Source organism: Hyperolius riggenbachi, chromosome 11, assembly GCF_040937935.1.
Source record: "Hyperolius riggenbachi isolate aHypRig1 chromosome 11, aHypRig1.pri, whole genome shotgun sequence".
Lineage (NCBI taxonomy): Eukaryota > Metazoa > Chordata > Amphibia > Anura > Hyperoliidae > Hyperolius > Hyperolius riggenbachi.
The window spans coordinates 250,092,455-250,102,592 of record NC_090656.1 but is presented as its reverse complement, the minus strand read 5'-3'; the positions used below and the strand labels follow the sequence as shown (position 1 = coordinate 250,102,592).

General features: G+C 49.5%; 1 long non-coding RNA gene across 1 annotated transcript; it reads right to left on the bottom strand.

The window, feature by feature from the left end:
* Positions 1 to 261: 261 nt before the first annotated feature.
* LOC137538455 (uncharacterized) lies at positions 262 to 5,127 on the bottom strand. The gene is made up of 2 exons (XR_011024794.1): positions 5,041 to 5,127; positions 262 to 678 (listed from the first exon to the last, which is right to left on the bottom strand). It is a non-coding gene; the product is annotated as an uncharacterized lncRNA (long non-coding RNA).
* Between the last annotated feature and the right edge of the window lie 5,011 nt (positions 5,128 to 10,138).

The following is a 10,138-nucleotide window of genomic DNA, read 5'->3' as shown; positions in this document are numbered from 1 at the left end:
ATAAGACAGTTGTGATCGCGACACACCGCTAAACATTGTTTATCTGATTTTATTTTTAAACAACGTTACACAAGATCACAATTGTTTATCAAGAAAAAAGGGCAGCTGTCACAAAAAATCGCATAAACTGTGCGTGTGGATCCAGCATGCTTTGCGTTTCTAAAATATTACCTTGCAAATCGTTGATAGCATAGATTTGCAATGCAGCCCATAATTTGCAATACCTCTAAATTGTTAAAAAAAAAATCAACAAAGAAACTGTGAGATCAGAAGTCAGGAACTCAATAATATTCAGTCTTTTTTGTAGTCATGTCCTGTCAATACAGGATTGATTTTACCGCTGTCTGAAGGGTTGTATAGCTGTCTCTCCCAAACAGTAATCCGGAGTCCCTCTGGAATGACTCAAATTCCCCAGGAGATTAGTGACCCCACACTGTCATTCTGTGCATACTTCTCCCCCTGCACCTGGTGCTCCTGCCCTCCAGACATAGGTGGGCTGAGAAGTCTCAGGACTTCCTTGACTTCCTGTCATCTGTCATGATGACACTGGACTGTCTGGAATGAGTAGTCCATCTCTTAGGTCATCTTGGACTTCGGTGACTTGATACCACTTTGATAATACAATCGGTACTGCCGGTGGGTGGGGTGACATCTTTCGCCACGGCCAAAACCAAATGCCTGGAGGAAATCAAACAGAATGACGTTAAAATACAGCAAACAAGACCGTACGCCTCCAAATACCTTCAGGTTTAGCATTGTACACCGAATACAGTGAGTAGCATCATCCCAAGTCCCCCAGTCAGGTATATTCTGAGCCTGCGCAGTACAGCCCGGAGGACGTCCGATGACGTCAGCGCGCACCAGTGAGACGCAGATTGGAGCGCAGAAGAAGCCCGACCTGGCCGCCGGCCTGGCCAGGTCAGGCGCGCCACCGGAGACCACCGGGAGCCTGCGGAGCGGCACCAAGGGCACCTCCTTCCTGCCACGGTCTGGAGGAAGCCGGTATCCATATTCTATCAAGTATCTAGGCTTTTCATAACTGTTTTATCGATATTGTTATTTTGCTAACTCTAAAAAGGATGTTGAATTAACCCTTTTTCCCACAGGATTTAGCTAGAGTTAGACTTGCGTATTTGCACACTTATTGCGAATTGGTGGCAATGCATCGCACCGTCAAAAACAGTCCTCCAGGGAACACCGCACTATTGCACATTGTTCCCTGTCTGTCCGCCGGCCGAGCAGGAAGTGACGTGCGTGTGACGCTTGCTTGCCGTCACTTCCTGCTTCGGGTATGCGGAAGTGCACTTAAGCGTATTGTTAAAATAAGCTTCCACGCATGCGCACCACGACGTTGCGTCAGTAATTTATTTACAAATCCACGCATCGCCATAGACTAACATGACTTCTGGGCCAACGCAAATCGCCGCAACTCGGCGCAGAAGCCGCACAGTAACGTAGTTCTTGACCTGCGTCGGAGATGTGGCAAAAACGTCACTTCCGTCACACAGTAACGCTACAGTATGAAAGTCTCCATAGACTTTCATTGCACGACGGTGGGGTGCGGTAAAAAAAAACCCGCACCTCCTCGGTGTGAAAGGGCCCTCAGGATCTGAGGCTGGATGGTAAACTGCTGCAAAGGGAACAGGAATTGGAGGGTGACATCACACCCCTTGATGACCAATTAGAGGAAAGGTAAAGATTTATTGTGGGAAAGGGGGGTATCAGCTCCTGATTGGGGTGAAGTTGAATCCTCGGTTACAGGTCCTCTTTATTGCAAATAACAGAAGCAGGCAGCCAGGAGGGCACACAGGTGGTGCTGCTGCCGATGTGTATTCCTGTGTGCTCACACTCTGCTAGTGTTCCTGGAGAGCGACAATGTGTCATGACTGTAGTGCTGGAGGCTGGCACTGCCTGACTCGTGGATGCTGTGCTGGCACCAGGGCCTGGACCATCTCTGCAGCATCACATATACAGCAATACTCCAGTCCTGCAAATCTTCCATCAGGCTGGCAAGTGTAGTGGCACACATACACTGCTACTACTACTGACGCTGCTACTACTACTAGTACTACCTCCTCTGTCCACAAAGGCCCCAACCTAGGGTGACTGCTGTCCACAGGGGCAAAGGGGTAGCTGGACATAAAAAAGGGGCTGCTGCATATATTTTAGAGAGGGGCTGCACATGGAATGAGAGGGGGCTGCTGTACGTAGATGGTACACATGGAAGAGGGGGCTGCACATGGAATGGGAGGGGGCTGCTGTACACAGATGTTACACATGGAAGAGGGGGCTGCACATGGAATGGGAGGGGCTGCAGTACATAGATGGTGCACATGGAAGAGGGGGCTGCACATGGAATGAGAAGGGGCTGCTGTACATGGATGTTACACATGGAAGAGGGGGCTGCACATGGAATGGGAGGGGGCTGCTGTACATGGATGATACACATGGAAGAGGGAGCTGCACATGGAATGAGAAGGGGCTGCTGTACATGGATGTTACACATGGAAGAGGGGGCTGCACATGGAATGGGAGTGCCTGCTGTACATGGATGTTACACATGGAAGAGGGAGCTGCACATGGAATGGGAGGGGCTGCTGTACATAGATGGTACACATGGAAGAGGGAGCTGCACATGGAATGAGAAGGGGCTGCTGTACATGGATGTTACACATGGAAGAGGGAGCTGCACATGGAATGGGAGGGGCTGCTGTACATGGATGTTACCAGGGCCGGGCCGAGGCATAGGCTGGAGAGGCTCCAGCCTCAGGGCGCAGAGTAGGGGGGGGGCGCAGAATTCATTCACCTGTCATTCCTAATTGTGTTTGAAGCAGAAATAAATAAGAAAAGGGGATACATGGCAGTGACTGCAAGCCAGATAACTAGATATTAAGGTGTTGGGGAGGTTGTGGGCCCTGTGGCGCCTCTTAGTGTAATAGCAATCAGTGTGTGACAGCTGGGTGGGAGGGGTGGAGGGGCGCTCTTTGGTGTCTCAGCCTTGGGTGCTGGAGGACCTTGTCCCGGCTCTGGATGTTACACATGGAAGAGGGGGCTGCACATGGAATGGGAGGGGCTGCTGTACATAGATGGTACACATGGAAGAGGAAGCTGCACATGGAATGAGAAGGGGCTGCTGTACATGGATGATACACATGGAAGAGGGGGCTGCACATGGAATGGGAAGGGCTGCTGTACATGGATGATACACATGGAAGAGGGGGCTGCACGTGGAATGGGAGTGCCTGCTGTACATGGATGTTACACATGGAATAGGGGGTTGCACATGGAATGGGAGGGGCTGCTGTACATGGATGTTACACATGGAAGAGAGGGCTGCACATGGGATGAGAGGGGCTGCTGTACATGGATGTTACACATGGAAGAGGGGGCTGCAGATGGAATGGGAGGGGCTGCTGTACATGGATGTTACACATGGAAGAGGGGGCTGCAGATGGAATGGGAGGGGCTGCTGTACATGGATGATACACATGGAAGAGGGGGCTGCACATGGAATGGGAAGGGCTGCTGTACATGGATGATACACATGGAAGAGGGGGCTGCACGTGGAATGGGAGTGCCTGCTGTACATGGATGTTACACATGGAATAGGGGGTTGCACATGGAATGGGAGGGGCTGCTGTACATGGATGTTACACATGGAAGAGAGGGCTGCACATGGGATGAGAGGGGGCTGCTGTACATGGATGTTACACATGGAAGAGGGGGCTGCAGATGGAATGGGAGGGGCTGCTGTACATGGATGTTACACATGGAAGAGGGGGCTGCAGATGGAATGGGAGGGGCTGCTGTACATGGATGATACACATGGAAGAGGGGGCTGCACATGGAATGAGAGGAGCTGCTGTACATGGATGTTACACATGAGAGAGGGGGCTGCAGATGGAATGGGAGGGAGGCTGTACATGGATGATACACATGGAAGAGGGGGCTGCACGTGGAATGGAAGTGCCTGCTGTACATGGATGTTACACATGGAAGAGAGGGCTGCACATGGAATGGGAGGGGCTGCTGTACATGGATGTTACACATGGAAGAGAGGGCTGCACATCGAATGGGAGGGGCTGCGGTATATGGATAATACACATGGAAGAGGGGGCTGCACATGGAATGGGAGGGGCTGCTGTACATGGATGTTACTCATGGAAGAGAGGGCTGCACATGGGATGAGAGGGGGCTGCTGTACATGGATGTTACACATGGAAGAGGGGGCTGCAGATGGAATGGGAGGGGCTGCTGTACACGGATGATACACATGGAAGAGGGGGCTGCACGTGGAATGGGAGGGGCTGCTGTACATGGATGTTACACATGGAAGAGAGCAGAGAGGGCTGTACATGGGATGGGAGGGGGCTGCTGTACACGGATGTTACACATGGAAGAGGGGGCTACACATGGAATGGGAGGGGCTGCTGTACACGGATCACATGGAAGAGGTGGCTGCACATGGAATGGGAGGGGGCAGCTGTATATGTATGTTACAGATGGAAGAGGGGGCTGCATGTGCAATGGGAGGGATGCTGTATATGGCCCTAATTATAAATTCACGTGGAAGGCATCCAGTTTAATAAAACTACAATGTTTTTTATGAAAACTTTATCTTTAAATGTTGTGATAAAATAAGACGGCGGCCGTAGACTGGGATGTGCGGGGAGCGTGATTGGGAACGTGTGACATGTATGTGACGTGCATCAGGTCAGACAGGAGTCCAGACATAAAAATAGGGAGCGCTGTCATTACCCACAATCCCTTTCTTTCGCCTCTGAACGCCCCACACCTGCCCTGCTCTAATCAGCGATGTCCCGCGCACTGCGCAGAGTGCAGGTAATTATATGTTGTGCGCGGACGGTAATCACTTATTAGACTGGGATCCGCTGGATTAGCATGTTCCAGACACTCCTCTAAGCAGAGATTTCATACATCACTCATATTACCAGTCACAACACTTTCCCTGTGCGCCCTTCTGTATGTCTGTGAAGGTATGACCCAGTTCTGCCGCATGCGATAAATCTACATACTTACGTTACATACTGGATTTATGTCACCTGAAACCATCCATTGCGATCATCTGTGGTGACAACCTAGTGTGATGGCAGGTGTCCCGAATAGAGGCGGAGCTTTAGATGTATGTTTGCTGGAAGTGGCCAGTGAGAGGATGATAATTCTGCATTGCATGCAAATGTAATGCACCCTAACCCCCAACAATATACGGTTACCATGACTACAACAGTGGATGATATAGGAAAAGGCAGGAAACTGAGAAACTGGAACGCAGTTCTTATTTATTAAACTAAAGCTGCATCCACACCATACAATTTTTTGGCAGATTTACCTGCCGGATCGATTATTTCCAGCATGTCCGATCTGAGGATTGATCGATTTTTTGAGCGATTTTCTGATCGATTTCCGTTTATTTCTATGGAAATCGATCAGAAAATAGCTAAAAAAAATGATCGATCCTCAGATCGGACATGCTGCAATTAATCGATCTGGCAGGTAAATCTGCCCAAAAATTGTATGGTGTGGATCCAGCGTAAGTTCCCGTGTCAATGATCACTGGCATCAATGAGATGTCTGCGGTCATCGAAACTAAGGAAGTAACACGTCCACGCATTACTGTACGAGGACACCTTGTGGTTAAATAGTAGAATTACACCTACCGTACATAGATTTATTTTAATAAAAAGTCCCACACTTACATTTAAAATGAACCCCTTACCCCCCACACTCTCCCATAATTACCCAAATAAAACTTTTACATAAAAAAATGACAATTAAAAAAAATACATAGTTACCTTAGGGACTAAACTTTTTTTAATATGTGTGTCAAGAGGGTATATTACTGTTAATTTTGAAACTACGGGCTTGTAATTAGTGATGGACGCAAAACTGAAAAAATGCACCTTTATTTCCAAATAAAATATTGGCGCCATGCATTGTACTATGGAAATATTGTAAGCGTTGCGCTAACCGGGACAAATGGGGAAATAAAATTTGTAGGGTTTAATTACAGTAGCATGTATTATTTTAAAACTGTCATGGCCAGAAAACTGAGAAATAAGGAATTTTTCAAAATTTTCTTATTTTTCCAGTTAAAATGCATTTAGAATAAAATAATTCTTAGCAAAATGTACCACCCAACAAAAAACCTAATTAGTGGCGATAAAAAACAAGATATACATCATTTTGTTGTGATAAGTAGTAATAAAGTTATAGGTGAATGAATGGAAGGAGCGCTCACAGGGGAAAATTGCTCTTGTCCAGAAGTGGAAAAACCCATTAGTAGTGAAGTGGTTAAAGCAAAGCTGAACTCTTGCAATGCACCCTGTATGTATTTAGATCTCTCAGCTGTGTCAGCTCAGGAATCTCCTTTTCCACGGCAGAGCAGCTAATTTGTAAACACAGTGTTAAAGGAGAACTTTAGTGAGAGGTACATGGAGGCTGCCATATTTATTTTCTGTTTAGAAATACCAGTTGCCTGGCAGCCCTGCTGGTCTGTTTGGCTGCAGTAGTGTCTGAATCACACCAGAAAGAAGCATGCAGCTAATCTTGTCATATCTGACAATAACGTCAGAAACACCTGATCTGCTGCATGCTTGTTCAGGGGCTATGGCTGAAAGTAGAGGCAGAGGGTCAGCAGGATAGCCAGGCAACTGGTATGGCTTAAAAGGAAAACAAATGGCGGCCTCCTTATACCTCTCACTAAAGTTCTCTTTTAAAGAGAACCAGAGACGAAGCACCCTCATGTATTTTACCATGTATATCAGTGGGAACATTAGAGAAAACACCCTGCTCTCTGTTTCATTCTGCACTGCACAGCTTGCTTCTTATCAACCTGATAAAATCCCCGACTGAGCATTCAGTCTCGCTTTGCTATAATGACTGAGCTATAATGATTCCTGAGCAGAGCCAGAAGGGGGCAGGCTTGGGCTTTAAAAGACACCAGAGAACAGAGACTCAGCTATAATAATTCCTGAGCAAAGCCAGACTGAATGCTCAGTCAGGAATTTTATCAGGTTGATAAGAAGCAAGCTGTGCAGTGCAGAATGAAACAGAGAGCAGGGTAGGTGTTTTCTCTAATGTTCCCACTGACATACATGGTAAAATACATGAGTGTGCTTCATCTCTGTTCTCTTTAACAATATGTCTGCTTCCATGAAAGCAGGAAGTAGACACACGGCAGATTTATTGTATCAGCTGTAATAAAGAAATGTTTTTCTTTTAAGGTTATTATGCTGTTGCTTATCTATGAGTTCAGGTCCGCTTTAAAGGGAACCCGAGGTGAGAGGGATAAGGAGGCTGACATATTTATTTCTGTGTAAACAATGCCAGTTGCCTGGCCACCCTGTTGATCTTCTGGCATAAGTAGTCTGAGTCAAAACCCTGGAACAAGCATATGGCTAATCAAGTAAAATCTGAGTCAGCTGAGCCAGAGTACCTGATCTGCTCCATGCTTGTTCCATGGTCAATGGCTAAAACTATAAGAGACATAGGATCAGGAGTACTGCCAGGCAACTGGTATTGTTTAAAAGGAAATAAATATGGCAGCCTCCATATCCCTTTCACCTCGGGTTCCCTTTAAGTGGGTAATGTGGATGAGGAAAAATTCTCCAAGAAAATTTCAACTGATCCAGGAAAGGACAGACACAAGAACTCTAGTAGCTGCCACTCAATTAACTGGCAGGCAGCAGGTAGGGGGCTTGTTAGGCGGGTCTGAATCCCCTGCCTGGGTCGGTATGGATGTTTTGTAGAACCTTCCCCTCATCACTAGAGGACCATACACAGAAGACAGAGAGAACGTAACCGGCGTATAGCCATATTTGGGTACTGTAGCTGCCTCTGTTGCCTCTGCTTGTCCCGGCCTTGCAGCTCAGCAGTCACCTCATCATCACCCGTGTCTCCCGGTCATCACGCTGCAAAGAGATCATTAGTCATGTTTTATCAACACGCGCTTCCCACACTATAAATATATCCCGCTGTTTATTAAACATGATTACAAATTAGAGCCATGATTGAGAGACAGCGGACGGATAGCGACAGATCGAGAGAGGAGATGCAGCAGATCGTCCCACAGACAAGCAATGCACAGAGGGGACGCAATGACATTTGGCGCACTCTAAGAGCTGTATTTAGTATATACAGCCAGGACCAGATTTGAACATTTTATTGCCCAAGGCCCACTCACTCACTCCGCTCCCCAACCCACCCATCCTGTGCACCACCCATCCTGTGTGCTCCCCTGTCCTGTTTGTTCCTTTGGTCCTGTGCTCTCGTCTCCCCCTGGTCCAGTGCTCCACTGCTCGCCCTTGTGGAAGAAGGGTGGCCGAGGACCGGGTTTGCGACTGCTGCGGTATACATTTTCAGTAGTTAACTGTCTTAATGTGCCAGCCTGCTTCCCACCCCTTGCTTTCCTAGTGCCCTAGGTCATGGCCCATGGTAGTAGCCAGACACCTTGCATACTCCTCTGAGCAATGCCGGCATCGTATGGCCCTGCTGGTAGCAGCCAGACACCCGGCATTCTCCTCTGAGCGATGCCGGCATCGTATGGCCCTGCTGGTAGTAGCCAGACACCCTGCATTCTTCTCTGAGTGATGCCGGCATCGTATGGCCCTGCTGGTAGCAGCCAGACACCCTGCATCCTCCTCTGAGCGATGCCAGCATCGTATGGCCCTGCTGGTAGCAGCCAGACACCCTACATTCTCCTCTGAGCGATGCCGGCATCATATGGCCCTGCTGGTAGCAGCCAGACACCCTGCATTCTTCTCTGAGAGATGCCGGCATCGTATGGCCCTGCTGGTAGCAGCCAGACACCCGGCATTCTCCTCTGAGCGATGCCGGCATCGTATGGCCCTGCTGGTAGCAGCCAGACACCCGGCATTCTCCTCTGAGCGATGCCGGCATCGTATGGCCCTGCTGGTAGTAGCCAGACACCCTGCATTCTTCTCTGAGTGATGCCGGCATCGTATGGCCCTGCTGGTAGCAGCCAGACACCCTGTATCCTCCTCTGAGCGATGCCAGCATCGTATGGCCCTGCTGGTAGCAGCCAGACACCCTACATTCTCCTCTGAGCGATGCCGGCATCATATGGCCCTGCTGGTAGCAGCCAGACACCCTGCATTCTCCTCTGAGTGATGCCAGCATGTATGGCCCTGCTGGTACTAGCCAGACAACCTGCATTCTTCTCTGAGTGATGCCGGCATCGTATGGCCCTGCTGGTAGTAGCCAGACACCCTGCATTCTCCTCTGAGCGATGCCGGCATCGTATGGCCCTGCTGGTAGTAGCCAGACACCCTGCATTCTCCTCTGAGCGATGCCGGCATCGTATGGCCCTGCTGGTAATAGCCAGACACCCTACATTCTCCTCTGAGAGATGCCGGCATCGTATGGCCCTGCTGGTAGTAGCCAGACACCCTGCATTGTCCTCTGAGCGATGCTGGCATCGTATGGCCCTGCTGGTAGTAGCCAGACACCCTGCATTCTCCTCTGAGCGATGCCGGCATCGTATGGCCCTGCTGGTAGCAGCCAGACACCCTGCATTCTCCTCTGAGCGATGCCGGCATAGTATGGCCATGCTGGTAATAGCCAGACACCCTACATTCTCCTCTGAGCGATGCCGGCATAGTATGGCCCTGCTGGTAGCAACCAGACACCCTGCATTCTCCTCTGAGCGATGCCGGCATCGTATGGCCCTGCTGGTAGTAGCCAGACACCCTGCATTCTCCTCTGAGCGATGCCGGCATCGTATGGTCCTGCTGGTAATATCCAGACACCCTGCATTCTCCTCTGAGTGATGCCGGCATCGTATGGCCCTGCTGGTAGCAGCCAGACACCCTGCATTCTTCTCTGAATGATGCCGGCATCGTATTGCCTTGCTGGTAGTAGCCAGACACCCTGCATTCTCCTCTGAGCGATGCTGGCATCGTATGCCCCGGCTGGTAGTAGCCAGACACCCTGCATCCTCCTCTGAGGGATGCCAGCATCGTATGACCCTGCTGGTAGTAGCCAGATACCCTACATTCTCCTCTGAGCGATGCCGGCATCGTATGGCCCTGCTGGTAGTAGCCAGACACCCTGCATTCTCCTCTGAGCGATGCCGGCATTGTATGGCCCTGCTGGTAGT